The following is a 3,782-nucleotide window of genomic DNA, read 5'->3' on the forward strand; positions in this document are numbered from 1 at the left end:
TAATTTAATTTAATTCAGGAAAAGTCACCACTGGACATGCCGTGACAGAGAGAAAGCGAGCCGTCAGAACTCAGCATGACAGGCATGTGTGCCCAGGCTGTGGGGTCGAGTGGGCTCTGCCCGAGGCTCCGTCACTTTCCACACGTATGGACTAGGCTAGTCTTCTAACTACATTGAGCTCATTTCCTTACCAGCAAAATGTCAACAACAGCACAGGCCCTGCCGGGCTGCTGTGAGGGTTACACTCGATCGTGGACATAGAAGGAGCACGCATGGCCGCTGCCACGGCCTCTTGGCTGCTCACTCTCAGAAGAGCACTCCAGCTGTCCTCAGTACATGCACTGGGTCACACTGTGGCTGAGCCAGAAGTCCAGCAGTGCACAGGGAAAACAGTCTCAGGTTTGCTCTGCAAAGGTTTCCTCAATAGCAAGCCATTCGTTTGACTTTATTGTTTGCATTGACTGGTTTTGAGTGACTTTGGGAAATCAACAGGCTCAGCTTTGGGGAGCTAAAATGACCATCTCTGGTTCCTGCATGCCCCTCTCTAGACAAACAAGGCCAATACCAGACGTGCCTATTGAATGCTAACAGTTCCTATTTTAACGCTTACCCAGTGAGCTGTCCGGGATGAGGGCTCTCAGCAGATGCTAAGAAGAGACAAACCCTCTCAGATGCAGTGTTATCTCAGAGCCATGAGAACAACGTTAAACAGCCCTGCCCTGTCAGTAAGTCGGGGAACATGCTGTAGAAAGGGTTGATCTCAACAATATCATTCCGGGAATTACATCTATTTGAAATTAAACTCTAGTTTAAAAAATTAAACTTTAAAGTGCACCATAAAACATTATTACTCTATGCATACTCTGTGAGTCTGAAATAATTTTTTAACATATGCTTTAAAAATAAGATTGTGGCCACCTCAGTTTGGATGAGCATGGGCGACAGAACACCCAGACTGTTCTCACAGTGGAGGCAGTCAGGAAAAAAAGTACATTTTAGTTAAAAGTCATATTTAGAGGATACAATTAAAGGATCTGAAAATTAATAAACATTTCGGGTTGCAGAAGATTTGAGCATAAAAACTTCTGGTAGGTTTAATCCTCTTGCTGATTAACACATCAGATTTTAAAACAAACCTATTAAAAAATAAAATGGTTCTTTTAAAACACTGAGAATATAAAACAATTTGTATACAATCAAGACAGGTAATGATGCAAAAAATTGCTCCTAAGTCGAGCAGCCCTGGGCCTGTCGCACAGCAGGGCGGGGTGCAGTGGCGTCTTGGCAGCATGACCAGCTTACAGACCCAATCTCAGCCCAAAACTTTAGCAGAACCCAGCACGTTAGATACAAAGGAAGATCCAGTGCAGATGGACAGTTTCATGATACCTGATGCATAACAGCATGTTAGTAACTAAGATGACCAACAATTTTACAATGAAAAAGAGGACAAAAATAAATTGAAGAAAACAATATGGTAAATAAAAGAAACATTTTATTCACTGCAACAATAATACACTATAATATAATAAATGCATAATAAAAACATTTACATTATTTTATATTGTAATTATACTTACATGCCTATTAACTTTTAATAATAATTGTAAGAAAAAGTACTCATTTAGATAATATTATCTAAATGAGTACTTTTCCATTGAATGAATATTTTTTGTCAATGTATCATCTTGTAACAATATATTGGAAATATCTGAACAAGAAATATCCTTCATACTGAATTTTAAGGCAAGTGCTGCAGCTAGAGGATCAACATTCAATCTCGATTTCTCACTTGTCCAAAAATCATTAGCAATTAAAAAAAAACTCTTTCAACTGCTGCATTAGTTCCAGGGCAGCACAATGTAAATTGTACAAGAATAAATAAATTTTCACATAGAATATGTTCATTTTTGAAATGGCTAAATATTTCCACCCATCTTGTATCAATTTCAACGTGTTCATTTTCCCATTGTATTAATTTTTCAGAATTTAAATATACATTCAGTCTTCTAATTTCTTCAAAGAGATAATTGTAGTCTATTTTGATGTCTGGCATTTCTTTAGATAAAAACTCAAGACAAGATTCAGTATCTGTTCAATATACTTGCGATGAAGTAAAAAAAAAAAACATTGAAAACTGTTATTTCCTGTGATGTTTGTTTCAGACCATTCTTGGATATATTAAAAACATGTCTGGTAAAAATTCTGCACTTCTTTGATAAACTTTTCTGTTATGCCAGGATTTGATTCCTCTAAGCCTGACAATTTTCTTTTTATAATTAAAGAAAGAAATTTTTCTTTAAAACGAGATTTATATTGAAGAATAAAGTCATTCAAAATTAGACTAACTTTCGTAGCTAAAATGTGTTCACCTTCAATCTTTTGAATCATTTTGTGAAAAATAGATGCTTGGCCTGACCAGGCGGTGGCGCAGTGGATAGAGCATTGGACTAGGATGAGAAGGACCCAGGTTCAAGACCCCGAGGTTGCCAGCTTGAGCACGGGCTCATCTGGTTTGGGCAAAGATCATCAGCTTGGACCCAAGGTCACTGGCTTGAGCAAGGGATTACTCGGTCTGTTGAAGGCCCATGGTCAAGGCACATATGAGAAAGCAATCAATGAACAACTAAGGTGTCGTAACGAAAAACTGATGATTGATGCTTCTCATCTCTCTCCGTTCCTGTCTGTCTGTCCCTATCTATCCCTCTCTCTGACTCTCACTGTCTCTGTAAAAAAAAAAATAGATGCTTGATTATGTACAAAATATATTAATATTTCAGATATTTTATTATTGAAAAATGATTCCAAGATTTTAGGACATTTGTCTAAACTTAAAAAATATGAACAGAGAGGCTCAAATAATTGTAGAACACACTCTATAGCAGGTGTTAGAGCAAGCCATCTACCTTTTGAATATCCTAAAAATTTTTTTATTCAACATTTGCTTCTTCACAAAATTATTTTAAAGTAGCAACACAAATGGTAAAATGACTAAAATGCAAATAAATTGTAGTTATTATTACTTCTACATCAATTGGCATGGCACATGACGCTGTGTTGATTGCATTTGACAAAATATGTGCATTACAACCCATTCTTAGTATTTCCTTTTGGAGTAACTCTTGTAATTTTACATACGCATTATTCACCCCTTTGCGTCTTTACCCACCAAAATTTGTATTTGTATTATCAGCCATTAGTACAACAACTTTGGATTTCAAATTGTTTTCATTTATTACTCTTTATAGATGGTTTGACAAAATTTTAGAAGTTTCACCCTCAATGGATTCTAAGTTTAAAATTTTTACTTGAATGCCCTTGGTAACATTAAAATATCTTACTATTATTGGATACAATTTAATTTCATTATGATTTGATGCATCAAATAAAATCGTTACAAATGCTGCAGTTTCCAAGTCCTCTGTATTTTGTCACAGTAATTTTTAAATACTGATATCAAAATAGCCTCACATTTTGTCCTGACACATGAAAATTTTGCATTGTGAAACTTTTTCAATAATTTAGTTGTACAATCCACACTACAAAAACTTTGAATGTGAATTATGGTGTGAAATGCAAATGTTTCTTTCATTGCAGCCAACTTTTTGATGTTCATCTTCAAAATAATTTGAAGTTTAAAAAAAACTTGTTACTTTACAACTGGAAGCTGATGCATCTAATGACTGCTTATGTTTGTTGGTGGTCAAGTGTTTCATTATCGCTGCTCTGCCCCCAAATGCAATACAAAATTCTTCACTGTAAATATTGCAGAAAACAATGGA

Source organism: Saccopteryx bilineata, chromosome 3 (genome assembly GCF_036850765.1).
Source record: "Saccopteryx bilineata isolate mSacBil1 chromosome 3, mSacBil1_pri_phased_curated, whole genome shotgun sequence".
In the NCBI taxonomy this organism is placed as follows: domain Eukaryota; kingdom Metazoa; phylum Chordata; class Mammalia; order Chiroptera; family Emballonuridae; genus Saccopteryx; species Saccopteryx bilineata.